A 17554-nucleotide genomic window follows, 5' to 3' on the forward strand; every position below is an offset into this window, starting at 1 on the left:
TCAATTAACGAGACTATAGAGTCCCTGAGAGTATAATTTACCAGTCTAGATTCATTCATAGTGTCACTTTTGTGTCCCTTTAAGACGGCAACCGCGACTCGGTGTTGCACACGAGACGCACAACGCTGGAGCACGAAAGGTAAGAGGTGACGGGACTTCCAAATCGGGGACGAAAACGCGACGCGCCGGGGAATCGTAACCAAGAATGGTTACGGGGAAAACTGCCACGGCGCAACCACGAGGAAAGGCAAGGGCACGGAATGTTTCGCAAACGCGCGGCAGCACGACTAAGCCAGCAATGCGGAAACATGCTGCTAGCCACGCTCGTTGTACACGCAGACGGGCTGGACAACCTGCCCAGCGGGGAACGCAGGCTGCTTCTGTTTTTGCTTTAATGTTACCATCCGCATTATTATTACGAAGACACGCTCTTCCAACGGAGCGCAGGCTGCAGAGCGCGTGACCGGGGAGCTCATTTAGCTGTAGGAGGGGCGTGGTCTTGATGATCCACCAATGTGAGATACGTAACCACTCGGATGTTACACACCGCGCGTCTGTGTGTGGTTTCGTGAGTGTGCGCATGTGTGTAGTTACGAGCCTTTGTGTGCGCGCGTACGTGCGTCGGTGAAGTGTGTGTGTGTGATCCGACCTCAACCAACTGGTAGGGCACGAGATAGATTCATATATCGCTGAATTACATCATTTGGTTCACCGAAACCAATAAAAGAAACATACAGTGCCTGTTCACTATCTAGTATATACGGAGTGTTCAATCGCATATTCGATCGCACTGCTCTTTCGAAAAAGGCAACGTTCGCCAAAGGCAAGAGAAGAGGAACAGCTCGAGCCAAGAATTCGCAGTTACCGCCTTTTTTTACACAAAACTTGTTTAAGCGAAGTTCGCCTACGCAGTCAACAATAAAGTGCTGCCATACTAATGACGTTCCAACGCGGGGAGGGAGGCCAACTAGCGAGTACTGTTTCGAGCGATCAAAAGATCCAACGATATCGCTGCACTCCCGTCTCTCATACCAGCTGTGTTGTGTACCTATACATCCAGCTGGCTTTTACATAAGCGATACTCAGGGCAACCTTAAAAAACTACGCACAACCACTCCAACAAACTCCCGTCCTCAGTGTACCGCTCTCTCTCTCTCTCTCCCACGCTGTCCGGTTCTTTATAAGATTCGTTAATCTCCTCATCCGGAGCGGCGGCGCAGGCAAATTAAACCGCCTCGTTAACGCGACGTAACCGAGAAAATCGACACGCACCGCTATACATATAACCAGTCCTGAAGGTGAGTGGAGGGGAGGTGGGGGTTCGACGCGACCTTGGCGGCCTTCGAGAACACAACGGTGACTCGACAACTACATAAAACAAAAAGGAGAAAGAAAACGCGGATAGTTCGGAGAAGCTGGCAAGGCTTGATACGCGCGGCGGCACATTCCGTCCCAAGCGAGCGAAGCCCGTCGACGTCGCCGCTGCCTGGAAAGTCAAAGCAGGCAAGCAAGCGAGCGGCCCTGCAAAGCCCGATCGGCGATGGGCGGAGGAGCTCGACGGCTGCCTTGCCTCGGGCAAGGACGCGGCCTCCAAGTGGAGAGGAGGAAGAGAGAGGTGGAGAGGAGAACTGGGCCGCCTGCGACGGACACACCATAGCACCTATCTATGCATGCCCCGTTTTTGCCTGTATGTGATTACCATCCTTTTTTTATATATATAACTGGGACGCCGTGCGGTGAGAATACAAACAAACAAAAAAAAGAACCGGCCGGGACGGTCACTTGTAGTACGTGAACGCTGCAGCGGCTGTGGGATTAAATATAGCAACGTCCTTCCTGCCACTGGAGAACACAGTGAGGGAGAATAAACGCAGAAGTCTTGTGCGTCACTAATAATTGGTTTTACGTCCCAATACCATAATAGGATTATGAGGGACGCCGTAGTGGAGGGCTCCGGAAACTTTGACCACCCTGTGTGTTCTTTAAACGTGCACTGACATGGCACAATACACATATGCCTCTAGCATTTGGCCCCCCCATCGAAATGCGAACGCTGCAGACGGGATTTTATCCCGCGCCCTTAGCAGTCGAGCACCGTAACCAATAGACCACCGTGGCGGGTCATTTTACGCGTCAATACCTGGTCCACCTACAAATTTAACTGCAAACTCCGATTAATTAAATCCTGGGCTTTTTTTACGTACCAAAACATAATAGGATTACAAGGCAAGCCGCAGTTGGGGACCATGGATTAGTTTAGATCGGCTGGCACTTCTATCGAAGCACAGTTAGTTAATCTTGCCTAATGTTAGGTAACGGTCGCTTTAAAGTTACACCTGAGGTAATCGAGGGTAATACTTGCTAACGCGTTCAGCTTGCACTTACCGCTGAATCGCCACTGAATTCTTTGCAATGAGATTAAGCATTGCAATCTGGCGTTCAAATGAATTGTGAAATATACGTGTGTCAAAAATGGTATTACACCCATAAACGCAGTTTACGTACACGGCCTCGTAAAAATAGATCGCCAACGACAAACGCGTTCTCTACTTGCTCAGTGACATTTGGGTTATAGGTAAAGCACTGCCCAGCCAATTAACGAGCTACTTCACGCAATCTTTTGATAAACACTCACAAGTAGACGTGGACAGAAAGCGAAGATCCCCTTTACTTTAAGCGGAGAGGCGTCGCGCGTGCGTGGGAACCACTGCGACAGCCATATTAATTACGCGCGAAGAAAAAACGCGAGAAACTCCTCCATTCAACCGCGGCTAAATGCCGAGAAACGGTACTACGCGCTCTACAGGCACACGCGGCACGAAATTGAAAAAAAAATAAATAATAACGCCTTCAGGACACGCCCAAGTAGAAGCCCAAGTGTACTTGGAAGAAGTAGTACAGCGCGAGCCTGGGCTCGCATAACAAGTGTATTGTCCCCACGCAGCATATAAGAAAGAACAAGAAATGAACAAAGGCAGTCGCGAAACTCTTCGGTGTAGACTTGTGTAAGCTCAGCGGGGGAATAAGGACTCGGTGCTTCGCGTGTGGCAAAGGACATCGTATATATGGTCTAGAACCACGAAATTGGCGCGCACCCTTCGAGATATATATACAACTACCAGCCAACAACCCAAAGCCGGAAAGTTTCCACCCTTCATGTCAACCGGCGCGACTTTGGGTGGCCATTAATTTGTGCATGCAGTAGGGCGTTGTTTCCGCCGGCGGCCAGTATTTACTGCGAGAAAAAAAAAAACAAAGGCTCCGCATGACAAGAACGAACCGAAGGGCCACGCATGCGTGCCACGCCCGAAGCTTGTTCTTCGCTCCGTTGCAGACGCAATAAGATTTCTCAGACCCTGCTGTGGAGCAAAGGCAACTAAACTGACAGCCAAGCAATAGTTAATGACTATAGAATCGCTTGGCTCAGAATAGTCATCCTTGGTGGTGTAGTGGTTATGGTTCTCGACTGTTGACCCGAAGGTCCCGGGTTCGAATCCCGGCCGCGGCGGGGCCGCATTTCGATGGAGGCAAAATGCCCGTGTGCTGATTTAGGTGCGCGTTAACGAACCCCACCCATGTGGTCGAAACTTCCAGAGCCCTCCACACTCTCATAACCATATCGTGGTTCTGGGACGTAAAACCCCTGCAATTATTATTAATAGTTATCCTGGTTAACAGAAGAGCCAAACATCAGCGATGGACTCGGATGCGCAAGGATATACCGCGACAGTGGTATACATTCAAAAGCAGAGATGTGCCGACGACTCGGATGTTGCGTCGTCCGTTCTTACGCGTCGCCTGTCCACTGCATGCAGGACCCAGCCACCGCGACGCATGCGTGGTAGCATCAAAATTAACTCTATAGGCAGGAGCGTTACCCTCGTAACACACAGAGCATCATTTACAGGATACCGCAAAGACTGTAACGCCCGAAGGTCGCGGGATCGAATCCCAGCCGCGGCGGCTGCATTTCGATGGAGGCGAAATGATAGAGGCCCGAGTACTTATAGATTTGGGTGCACGTTAAAGAACTCCAAGTGGTCAAAATTTCCGCAGCTCTCCCACTACGGCCTCTCATAATCATACTGTGGTTTAAAAGCACACTAATTATTAAACACTGCAACGCACGCCAGACGGGACGCGCGCGCGCACTGTACAATCAGCTCATATGTGTCTTCAATTTGTATCGCTATCAGATATCAGCATTTAGAATGAGTCTTTGGAATCAGCGCATGCACGAGTGCACAAGTTGCGATATACAAGTCATACACGACCTTACTACAGGAACAGGATTTTTTTTTTTTTTCAATTGCACGTTTTACGACCCAATTCGCTTCACGTGAAACGTTGAAAAACAACCAACGGAAACAGCCGTATGGTCGTATATCGCTGAAAAAGGAAACAACTACATAGAGGAAACAGCAACGTAGCTATAGGAGCTGTAACACATGGATAAATATATATATACCCGTTCGTTCACCGGAATTTTACTACCTGCGTGCGTTTCGTGTTCAAGGTCGCGCACAACGCATTAAAATTAACTCAGCGACGAGGCCTTTCAGGCAGCATGCAGATAAGCTGCATGCGTCTGTACACTTCGCGAACAACGTGAATAAATCGAGGAGCGCTTTTACGTAATCGGCTGCCCACTGTATATAGGCAACTGCACACAATGCTATCGCGAGGAGACGGCATTCCCCGCACATTTCTCTCAGCTAACAAGCTGCTCTACGTGACCGAAGTCATGCAGCGCGATGCGATTGAAGGACACTCCGCTGGCAATCGGTCATCGACTATTTTAGGGGTGCATTAAAAGAGCCGGCACCTTGGGCTTCAATTTTAATGTTTAACGTTGCCGTTTCGACGTTTCGTACATGTAACAAACTAAATTAACGGTATACATAGTCCCAATATTAATGAGAATTAACAGACAATAATGCCAAAGAAAGCATAGGGGATATTATTCGTTGTAATTAGGATAAAGTGTGAAGAAAGTAAAGTGGACGAAAAGATAACTTGCCGCCGGCAGGGACCGAACCTGCGACCTTCGAGCCCTTAAAAGTCATCGGTATACATAGTAATAATTGCTGGGGTTTCACGTCCCATAACCACGATATGATTGATGAGGGACGCCGTAGTGGAGGGCTCCGGAAATTTCGACCATCTGGTGTTTCTTTAACGTGCACCTGAACCCCGGACCTAAAGCATTTTGCCTCCAGCGAAATGCGGCCGCCCGCAAGCTTTCTGGCTTCTTCGTAAATTAGAACACCGCTTGAAGCGACGCGCACCAAGAAGCCTACGCGCGCGACATCATAACTCCAAATTCTTCACGGTAGGCGCATAATTTTAAGGTAATACAGCCCACGTACCCTTCTACGCAGGAAGCTCGACAAAAATAATTAACGTGCCGCACGAACTATCTCAGCGAGGGTGGCGCCGCCACCATAACACCAGCAGCATGCCAGTAACCGCAATTCTCAAGTAACAAGGTGTTATTGTACACCGCAGTTTTGTATCCCAAGGCAAAAACGCGCTGCGGTTGAACACGCGCAATACGCCGCAGGCATGCAGGGCACCCAGCGCGCGCGCTGCCGCTGCAAGCGGTCGCGGCGTCGGCGCGCTCACCTCGATGCCGATGCGTGACTGGCATCGTAGTGAGCACGCGTATACGGCGGCAGTATGCACATAACGGAAGTCCTATTAACTCGCACGCACGTGCGCGAGCAACAAAAGGAGCATGGGCGGCACACGCTTACGTTTTTGTGTCTAACCGTGGGAGGCACACCGCGCTACTATACGCAAGACGACGGCGACGGCGGCGGCGGCGGGCACTCCAGAAGTAAGAGAAGTCGCCGCGAGAGGGCGTGGGACGCGCCGCCGCACGCTTCCCACGGCTAACAAGGGGGTCGCCGCGGGACGTGGAAGAGAAGAATGTGCGTACAGAAATCCTGAGCGGAGCAAAAGAAAACTTATAAACAGAGAATTAAAGCAGTGTCTTACACGGCGTGGTGTCGGGGAACTACGTAGGCGCCAATTGGCCCAGTGAGCATGCGGCAAAAAGGCGAGCACCTGGGTGCCACACCATACGCACGTCGCTTGTTTTTTTTTTCCTTGTCAAAAACGACGGCGATGGCGCACACGAACACGACGGTGTGCTCGATTTCTTTTTACCGGGTCAAACGGAGGCCTACTGAGAGCGAGCGAGCGTAGCGGAAAAAAAACAAAGCAAAAAAAAAACGCATCAAGCGGGAACTCGCCCTCCTGCGTTTGCGTTACGCGGAGCTAGCTCGCGAGACACCGCATGCAGTGGCACAGAGAGACGCCGTCCACCGCGGCAGAACGAACGTTAATCATCGTAATCGAGACGTCAGGCGTAGCGCACGCCTGCGTAACAAGTGCTCAGAGGGTCAGTTACGAAATTCGTGTTTTGAGTAATGCGCGATTAAGCTTAATTGGCGTACGCACTACGTACGCCGCATTAATCTCACCCGCCCACGTGCGACCGCGTGGTTTTCATTCACATTGTGACAATCCTATCCGCGATCGCCCACAGGACAAAGCGACGTGTGTAACAAACTCACTGCACGACTGCATAATAACCTGAATTTATACTTCTATTCCACTTCCGCTTGCACTGAGGAGGAGTAACAAGATAGAGACCTCTCCTCCTTTCAATAACATTGAATATATTTCTACGATATTCGATGACAGTTGGATAGACCCTTGACCGACGACTTTAGTCTCAAGTCTATTCTAGTTCATTCATAAAATTCTTGGATTTCACGCGCCAGAACCACGATATAATTTTGAGGCACGCCATAGCAAGCATTCCTTTCTCTTTTTTTTTTTTTGTTTCATTACGCCTTCGTCGAAAAGTGAACGCCACGGAAGATGGTATCGAACCCGCGTCCTCGTACATATATAGTAGCAGCGTAGCGCCCCACGACCACTAAACCACCACGGCTTTACGGTAAGCTCTATTCTAAAACACCGCGCGCTCGTGACAGGGTATCAGTTAGCAAATAAGTTATGTGGTATCACGCAAGGTGGCGGAAGGGATAACTGACAACCAGTCGTTCGTAGCACGATGCCACAAGGAAATCCGCACGGATTTCCTAGTCGCTTCGATCTAATGCATTGTCAATTATCCCGTTCAAAAGGGTATCATTTTCTTCACCGCCTGACGTAAATACAGCGCTCTCCCACGGGCACCGCTCGTCACGAGACGACGTAGCGAACGGCTCTCCCAGAATGTTCCAAAAGACATGGGCCATAAAAACGTTCAAGAATTGCAAAGGGACACAAATGTCCTGAGCCTCCGGCGGCCGGTGGCCATGCGGCATAGCGATCGGGCGGTGAAGCCAACGCCCCGCGCTGTACTTGATCGGGCGCTCAGGAAGCCGAGGCCACAAGGGCACGCGAACGCCACCGCGCCCTTGCCCCCTCCGCAGTCACCTCGAAAAAAAAAAAAAGTAAACGAACAGCCAGAGACGACGCCCCTCCATTCTGCGCCCACGAGAACCTACGATACGACTTCCCCATATTTATATAGAGGGCCGCGTCCATTCGTAGCGTACGTAAAACGTATAATCCGTGAATTCGCATAAAGGTTGTCTTCAAACGGTTGAATTCACCTATTCCTATAGGTAAACAGCTCGCCGCCTGCGCCTGGCACAGGCGTAGCGATATGATCATGAGAGACGCGGTAGTGGAGGGATCAGGAAATTTCCACCGCATGGGGTTCTTTAACTTGCACCTAAATCTAAGCACACGGGCCTATCGCATTTCGCCTCCGTCGAAATCCGGTCGCCACGGCCGGGATTCGATCCCACGACCTTCCAGTCAGCCGTCGAGCACCATAACCACTAGACCACAGCGGCGGATTATGTATATACTGAGCTCCCGACGTCCTATATTTATATAGAGGGCCGCGCCCGCTCGTAGTTTACGGAAAACGTATCATCCGTGAATTCGTATAAAGCGAGCTTGTCTTCGAACGGTAGATTTCACCTCTTCCTGTGTGAGCAGCTCACCGCAGGAACTATATGTAAACAGGTCTTGCTCCTTTATCCGCGAATTTCGTACAGGCTAGGATGCAAAACTTGCTTTCACTCGATGTTAGAGGGAAAGCCAAACCATGCTCATCATACGCCTAGAGTAACGAGGCAACTTTAGACAAGCGAACACAGGAGGGAGAGATAAAACTAATGGATAGGCACTGATGCGTGATGCATCTATCTACCACTGAAGCACTGCAGTACGACATGTCGTATACGGGGGACTTCATTTCCCAAGGTAAGCAATACGTCACGAGCCCTTGAATACTAACGGCGACAGGGCACGCCCGATTTTCCTGCCTGTGCGAGCAGCGACATGCTAGACAGAAACGGAATCTGTAGCTTTCGAAGAAAAAAACATATACATAAAAAATGCGAGCAACGCCACGCGTGCAACCGTCGCCCGTTTGTGACACGGAAATCAGGGCGCCGCCAACCATGCGCACCAATGTCTGACGCTCGACACCTTAGAAAAGTTTTGCTTGACACCAAAACTTGGAAGACGAAACCCGAAGCCACCCTCCCATAAGCCCAGTAACGCTCACGGTATCGTGTTCGCTATACGCTTAATAAGGTGCCGCAAAATACCGGTTAAATCGTGTGAAACTTAACAGAAATTGTGCTATTGCATTTTGATACGCCGAAGTAAATTCCAGGGGCAGATAATCTAACACGGTGTTTACTAATTAAGTCACTTCTATACTAATTATGCTATAGCTCGAATGACGAGCCCCTGCCCCCGTTTTTTTTTTTCTTCTTTCTACAAATGCACTCCCAATGACTAGAACCAGCGCCTCCTCTAGAAGAGGCGCTGCTGGAACACAAGTGAATATTTTCTTATAAATTTTATTCAGACAACTTTTTGTGGGCACTTCAGGAGCAGAACAGAACCCTGAGTGGCTGGTCCAGGCGCCTGAACCTTAAGTAAGTGAGTAAGCGAGACGCCATTCTTTCTGTCTTTCAATATTCTCTCCTTTCTCCCCACTTCCTTCTCGAATCAGCTTCAAGTCGATTCAATCTCCACCTTGAAGAGAGAAAGAGGCAGCTACATAGTATATAACGCATAGAGAAACTACGTAACACACCTCATTCAAGGCTGCCACCACAGACAATCGGAAACTCCCCCTATACAGCAATAGCTGGCTCCCCGGGAGGCATCCTGTCCTTTCTCCTCGCCCCCTACGAAATAACAGAAATTCCGGGAACCGAGGGCCACGCCCACCCCTGTCGTCCCGTTGCTATCAAACGGCCGCGCCGCTGGAAAGCAAAAAAAAAAAAGAAAGAAAAGATAGAAAGAATGAAGGCTCCCGTTCGTGCAAAGGCGGCCGGCTGGCGGCGGCGACCGCCGACTCTTCGCGTCTTGACCACAAGCGCCCCTTTCTCACATCTATCCCTCTCACGCGCGTAATTTTGTTTCTCCACATCAGTCCCTCTTCGAAAGAACGTATGAGCACAGCAGACCTCCACGAGCTCGCGGCTTAAAACACACAGACAGCAACGGGACACGAACGCAAACCGAGCTTATGCAAGTGCGCTCAGCGGCGGCGGTTGCGTAAGAAGATAAAAAAAGAAAAACGCACGCGCGTCCGCTCGTTAAAAAGCAACGCGGTGCCGACTCAGCGGCTCGCGAGATACATGCCTCTTCGCGTGCAAGCTCGCTTAAAAAGAAAAAAAAAGAAAGAAATTCCCGTGGGTGTGTGTGTGGCAACGGGCTCGACGCAGGTGCGCGCGCCGATAATGTGTAGCAACAGGCTTCCGTTTCTATCGTTTACCTGAACTTTTGTGAAAGACAATTTTATAGAATAGAGTTCGTGGCGTTAGCATTCCTTCGTTGGGCACGATACGCCATTTTCGTAACTTAACGTGGGTTCAAAAGAGGATAACGTAGGACGCATGCGCAGTGGCGACGAACGCTAACGCGAGGCTTTGCGTACCTTATTCTAAAGCTCCCTGATAGGGAGCTTTATATTGCCGGGGCCACCAAGCAGCTTGCGTACGCAAGCCCTTGCGTTCCTTTGTCGTCTCGTTGGGTGCAGATGGGAGAGTACAAAGCAACGCAAGAGCGTGCGTACGCAAGCCACCTGGTGTCCACGGCACTAAAACTCTCTAATCTCCCACCTATCTCCTATAACGGAGTATGTTGATCATATACCTGAGAGTGATAATTTCTGACCGGATTCAACTGACGCATTTACTCGAACACTACCAGCTTTGGCTAACGTTGGCTTAGTGTCGGCTAATGCGCTAATTTCTAAACACCAATTTATCAAATACCTGTACAACAGTGAATCCGCGCGCGGTGGTCTTGAGTGGTGTCGACTGCTGACCCGAAGGTCGCGGGATCGAATCCCATCCGCGGCGTCCTCATTTGGATGGCGGCTAAACCCTAAAGAACCCCAAGTGGTCGAAATTTCCGGAGCCTTCCACTAAGGCGTCTTTCAATCACAACGTGCTTTCGGGACCCAAAACCCCGACAATTTATTTATCAGAAGCAGCCATTTACCTATTCGGTATAACACAGTGCTTCTTTCATAGGACGCGTGTGTTCGCAAATGTCTGCAACCGCTGCGTGGAAGTGGGTGAGCGAAACAGACGAGATGCGTCATATCAATTTGAATGCCTGCTGTCACGTCTGCACACGTGCTGCCGTCATGCAACCAACGAGGCAACGACGAAACCAGTCATGAAAGAAACATCTGTCTGAGAGGAAAGATCAGTCCATTGCAGGTAGAACATTATATCAGACAGTTATTACCTCACTCTGTAACTACTACTGAGCGGACTTTCCTGCCTGGCAACAGTGAGTGCGAGCGCTGTATGTTGCGCTGCCTTGCCTCTCAGTCTGATCGATCGCATACGAGGTTGCGACGGCGAGGAAGAGTCGAAACCCTATTGAGCCACGTCGTTGTCGAAGCCGAATGTCAGCGAGCTGTGGCAACACCGCGGACACACGACGACGACGACTGAGAAGTTTCGCCACAAAGTAGTGAGAGGCTTTCCGAGGCTGCAAATTGCCGCAAGCACTGAGTGACGCACGACCCCGCTGGCGTTCTTGCGAAGTGTAATTTCTGGCTACACGAGTCCAGGATGAAAGAAAGAAAGCGGCAGGTGTGTATGTATACGTACATGACGAATATAATGACAGTGACAGCACCTGCGCGATTACACACGAAACTTCGACTTAGGAGGGACTTTATACATAAAGGATTACGAATCCAGTTGGCACTCCCGGCGCACAAAACTTGTTGTTTTCATTATGCATATTCCGCAAAACCAGAACAGCATTTCGCATCAGGAGAAATTTTCAAAAACAATTGTACAGACGCCACGGTGCACGTATACAGTATGGTTACGGCGCTCGGCTGCTGACCCGAAGGTAGCGGGTTCGATCCCCCAGCGGCGGCGGTCGGAAGCGAAATGCTAGGGGCCCGTGAAGTTAGGATTAGGTGCACGTTTAAGAACCCATGGTGGTCGAAATTTCCGGATCCCTCGTGCCTCATAATTGTAGCATGGTTTTGGCATGTAAAACACCAGAACTTATAACAATGATACCACGCCAGTACTTTTGAAACACTCGCGCAAGCAATACTCCAGAGCTTAACCATGGCGGCTACGTTGCGTTTTAGGGTGCGTTCTAGGTATACTTATTTATAAGTTCATATATTATAACAGTAACGCACCCACACGCGGATCAAGGTAGGGAAGGACCACGCTCTATTTTCGCAATCCTTCTTTGCATTGCTCATGTGTGGGTACACTGCCGTTCTAATCATGCAGCACAAAACCAACTAGTCACAAGTTTCAGCCTTGCAACGGTTCTTTACATATATGCCTGGCCTCAGAACCGGCGAAAACTTGGTCAATATCGCTATTCCAGCGGTAACGAGACCGTCCATGAAGCGATTCCGTTCCCACCGTTCGGGCCAACGAGTTAACGCAAGCCTCGCTATGCACCCAGCTGTCACAGAGACATGATGTATGTTCGCAACGCCCTCTACCAAACAAACAGCGGCAAAGGAGAAAAAAAAAAGAAGACTCCGCGCGCGTCGCCAGTTTGTTGGGTCACCCCACACGCGCACGCAAACGCTCGCATCCACCCAGTCACGACTTTGGGCAACGCGCGCGCACTGTTGCGCTTTTTTCCCTGAGTCACCGTGCGTTTGCTCTTTTTATTTGACGTGGCCTTGAATTCGCACTGTACTGTACTGCAGGTCAGGGGAGGCTCCCGCAAAACACACACGCGCATACACTGTTGCAGAGTCGCTTGAGAGTTCCAGAACGACACTGCCAAATATAAAGAGCGAGAAGCTTGCGCTGCTACTTTTACCTCAGGAGAAGGACGAGATGCTAGAGAAAAAGAAGAAAGAAAGAAAGAAAGAAAGAAAGAAAGAAAGAAAGAAAGAAAGAAAGAAAGAAAGAAAGAAAGAAAGAACAGGGCGGACGCCAGGTCGATCCTTTCCCTTCGCGGTGCCAATAAGCGCTGGCACCCAGATGCGATCCTTTCTTTCTTATTCCTTCGCTTCTCGGGTCGCGCAGCAGTATACAGCGAAACCCCGCCAGGACTGAGCGCGGAGTGCGCCAGCGACACGACCAAGTATAACGGTCGGCACCACGTCGCCGCGTAACGTATACATATAGAGTATCTCGCCAGAGCTCGCAGAGAGGCCTCGACCAACCTTAGCGCAGAGAGAGAGAGCGAATTCGCCGCGCCGCCGCGCCGCCTTGCCGCAGTTCCATCGCAAGCCAAGCACACCGACGAAGCCGGTGTGAAATAAAGAGAAAGAAGGGCCTTGACGCGATAGCCAGCCATCAGCAGCTATGGCAAGCAACAACACCGTCATCCTCAGCGCCAAACTTTCTTATTACCCTTTCTTCTTTATCTTCTCTTTTTCTTACCCTCGTTGGCTCTTTACTGAACTACATTAGCTGTTGCGCATCGTGTTGTGTGTGCTATTCGTGTGTGCACACAACAGTGAAAGCTCGGAAGAAAAGGCGGCGATAGACTACGCGCACAACACTCCCCCCCCCCCCCACCCCACCCCGACCCCCTTGCTGGTGTTGTATAGTAAACGACGTTTAATGAGCTACATGTAATCAGCGCGGAGAGTTGGCGATACAAACGATCCCCTCTAATTATACTCGCTATACCCCGTAACGGCTGAGTCACACGTGAGCTGATGCGTGGGATATATAGGTATATACGGGCTCGTAAACGATTCAAATCGATTAACGGTATACTCTAACGTGTTAGCGCACGGGCGCCGTAAAACAGAAACGGGTCGCGTTATCTGAGCCTCATTATGCGAAGCGCTTCCAGACACGAGAATCTTTCGTTATCCCTAAGCCTGCTGCTGTAACCCATTTCTACGCTCCCGTCGAAATGCATACGCAGCGGTTGGGAACCGAACCCGCATCCTCAAAGTTCTGCCGCGCGAAGCACCGCGGCCGTTGTCTCTCACTATCTTTTTAAGACAGATGCACGTTTTTCCAACGACGAGTAGGAAATTCGAGGTCAGAAGCACCCAATCTTTATTCCGCAACACTTCGTCGTGTCCTCGTCAACCTATAGTGCGGCCTTCTGACTTCTTTCTTTCCTCCTCACCCAAGACCACCACCGTAGCCATCACCAGCTGCAAGCAGCGGGCGCTGTGTTGCCGCGCGCGCTTTAATATTATCCAGTGCGCCAGCCACCGACCCTGAGCGTCATGCCAGATTGCGGCGAAGACTCGCACACACAACGGAAATGGTAAAAAAAAAACACACACACATATACAAAGACGAGGGAAACGAGAATGATAACGAAAGAATACGCGAAACAAGGAAGGAAAAGCTTGGAAGTGGATTCATTTGGAGACCTGCCCGGCATTCACTGCGAAAAAAAAAAAAGAAAAAAGAAAAAACGCTGCGACCCAGTGAACCGCGGTGAACAGGCAGGCGCGCACGTATTTCTTTTACTATTTTGTTATGATTCTCGTTTCGCGATATCACGGAGAAATCCGCCAGCTGGGAACGCGTGCTTCGTTTCATTTTTCCGCAGGTATATAATAAGGCATTCTTGCCAAAGCTGCGAGCCAGAGCCGGTAATGCATATTTCATCTGTCTTTCCGATACCCCGCAGTGACAGTGGTTACGGTGCTCGGCTGCTGACCCGAAGGTCGCGGGTTCGATCCCGGCATTGCATTTCGATGGAGGCGTAGATGCGAGGCCCGTGTATTTAGGTGCACATTAAATAACACGAGCTGGTCGAAATCATCCGCAGCTCTCCACTAAGGCGTGCCTCATAACCATATCGTGGTTTCGGCACGTAAAACCCCGTAAATTGTTATTATATGCGCTGTCCTACGTACAGACAGTGGAAAGAAGCGACAGCAGACACGTTACAACGAAAAACAAACTTCGTAGGTTTCGGCCATTCACACGTAATACTATACGGCAGCGTAATTTCGCGGTGGAGCTAGTTATACCTTCAATACAGGTAAGAAGAGCGCCATTTGTAACAAATTAGGCACCCGCAACGTGAAGATATACACCTTCGTTATATTGGCTCTCGTTACAAGCGTGCGTTCATTTGTAAGCAAGCAGCACTCAAAAAAAAAAAAAAAAAAAACTTCCACTGCTATTGTTTTGTGTGCTGCTTTTCTCGTGCCCTGAGGACCAACTTCAAGCCTTCGAATGTCCGTCTATAGTTGCAAAGCGCGCTTGTTTGCATGGAATATTGTTGTGTACTAGCGCAAAGAAACAGGACACAAGTGCGTGTGTGTGTGTCTTCGTGCGCCTTTCCTGTGTCCTGAAGGAAAGAAGATGACTTTTAAGGGCTCGTTTTCCTTTGTTAGATACAATATTAATGAGAACAGACAATAATGACACGGAAAGTATAGGGGACGTTATTTGCTGTGGTAGTAATAAAAAAAAAATCTGGCGGTGGACAGAGCGCGACGGGCGGCTAGTGACCACTATAAGTACTGGACTGAGGATGCCGCCCAACTAAGGATGATTATCGTCGTCTCCTCCCTAAATAAAGTTTCTCCTTCTCGCTGTTTGCTTGCTTCTGGATCACGCACCTATTGCGTACTGTACTTACTACACTCTCATACTGGTATCTTTCACTTCGTTATATCCGATGATCGTTGTACCGAGGTACGATCGCGTACACTTCTCGCAAGATTCGCATTAAAGAAGAGTTGCGCGTGTTTTTAGGTGTTCGCAACGCTGCGGCCTCCAAAATGAGCGAGCACGGTCCTATATATATATATATATATATATATATATATATATATATATATATATATATATATATATATATATATATATATATATATATATATATACACACACACACAACCTACATACTACTACTACTTCCCTGCGTAATACCAGACCTGTTACGTGCCACATATCAAACACACCTTTTTCAAATGTCAAGAGAGAAGCTCGGGCGGGAATACGAGCAGCGCGGATTAGAAGCAGCTTCTCGCGAAGCCAACTAGACGAAATTTCTATATATATGTACTAGGTTAAACCCCACCCCCCACCCCCTTATCCACCCCCCCCCCTTTTTTTTCCTTTTCTTTACTGAAGTGTCACGCAGTTCGGCAAATGCGGATGGCACGTGAAAAGCGCGCTGCGTCAGCCTGAAATGAAAGCCTCATTAGGTAGCTAGAATGATCTCCACCTTCCCCCGCCTCCCTCTCCCACGTCTCTCTTAATCCTGACACGTCGCTCAAAGCTTCGGAAGTGGCGCGCGCCGCAAAATTTACGACAGCCCCACATTCCTTTTCTAATAGCACGAACGTCAAGACGCAACAGACCGAGCCTTCATTAAAAAAACTTCGTACACCCATACTCGACAAACTAACAACATAAAGAGAGTACACGTCAGTCACTTTTGGCATGGCCTACAAAAACACATTAAAAAAAAGCTAGGCCGCAACGGCACGGCGATCCGAAAGCTGCACCTTGTCGTTCCACATACCTCGCGCATGCGCACAAGCTATATGAAAAGAGGCAACGAACTCCGGCGTTTAATCAAGGCACGTGGAGTTTTTGCGGACGGCGATTGCGCAATGCCATTTATACACACGCAGCGACAGTGAAAAAGCATTGACAAAATGCAGCAACGCGGTGCGTAACATTGGAACCTCGAAATAATAATAATTATTATCCGAGTTTAACGTCCCAAAACCACCACACGATTATGAGGGACGCCGTAGTGGATGGAGGGCTCAGGAAATTTCGACCACATGGGGTTCTTTTCTTTAGCGTGCACCTAAATCTAAGTACACGGGCCTCAAGCATCTTTCGCCTCCATCGAAAATGCGGCCTGGATTCGATGCCGCGACCTTCGGGTCAGTAGTCGAGCTCCATAACTATTTCGACCCCCGTGGCGGGTCGGAACCTCGAAGTCTAGCACATCAAGACTCGAACGGTTGCGTTATAAGTTCATGAAGTACGTTGCACAAACATAAACAAGCCACATGTGTTTGTTTTATGTGTTGTATAGCTTCACGTAGAGCCATACTCAAAGATAAATAAAACGAAGAAGCCCAGCTGCGCTTATAAAATAACATACACTTCGTCCGTGGCAATGCAGAGACAAAAACGAAACAAACAGCAACGCAAAAAAAGACGATAACGGAGCTGTCGAATGTGAGCGCCGCTGGTTGCGATAACACAAACCCGTCGCTTGCTATTAGCGGAGTGGGTGGTGGTGGGGTGGGGGTAAGGACCCAGCTACGGCAGGCAGCCAGCGCGAACACATTGTTCTAGCGGAAAACGCACCAACCTCCCACCTCACCCCTCGCCCTTTCTCGGAGCGCTTGTAAAAGAGCACAAATCAAGGTTACAATAAGCTACGCATCGCAGACTGCGTTGCGCCGACGCGCTGCGCTTCACTGAACACCTGCGCTAGTCGCGAGTTTCGTTCAATTTTATTGCCTCGTCGATGGTTTGGCTGCTCGCAGAAACGACGCACAGACTTAGTTCTGCGACGGTAGCTATCGCGTTGGTATACTGACCACGCCGTTTCTTTAAACCCGACTTCGAGATCAGCCCGAAATAACGGTTGGCGGACTATTCGCATCGCATTTCAGCAACGCACGGTCCGATTAACGTCACCGTTGCTCGTAAACTGCCGGTTTTAGAGGAGCCCGTCGATACCCGAACCACCAATATGGCCTCAAAGATCGGCGTCATTTAGGCCGAGCTTGTCGTACCCGCAGGCAGGCTAGCCTCTAAAATTGCCGGCGGTAACTGCATCGTCGACGGCTCCCATTCAACCGTACACGCTAGAACAAGAGAACGGAAGTTAGGCGCAAGAAGAAAAACGGCTTGACGGTGCGAAGTGAGAAAAGTATGCGACCTCGAAGAGTGCTAATTGCGCGCAAAACGAAAAAGCGAAGAGAAATAAGCAATCGCGTGCGAGAGAGAGACCGAGCCAGGGAGAGCGGCTAGGCCTAACGAAGGACGCCGTACAAGCCGCTCTCGCTCGCCTTCCGAGA

The 17554-nt window shown here is 49.7% G+C and overlaps 1 protein-coding gene across 1 annotated transcript in view; it reads right to left on the reverse strand.

Annotated features, from left to right (window-relative positions):
* LOC119396372 (leucine-rich repeats and immunoglobulin-like domains protein 3) overlaps positions 1–17554 on the reverse strand; it is a 109411-nt gene that overhangs the window by 90992 nt on the left and 865 nt on the right. The gene's annotated exons all lie outside the window — the stretch shown is intronic.

The sequence above is a fragment of the Rhipicephalus sanguineus genome, chromosome 6 (assembly GCF_013339695.2).
Source record: "Rhipicephalus sanguineus isolate Rsan-2018 chromosome 6, BIME_Rsan_1.4, whole genome shotgun sequence".
Lineage (NCBI taxonomy): Eukaryota > Metazoa > Arthropoda > Arachnida > Ixodida > Ixodidae > Rhipicephalus > Rhipicephalus sanguineus.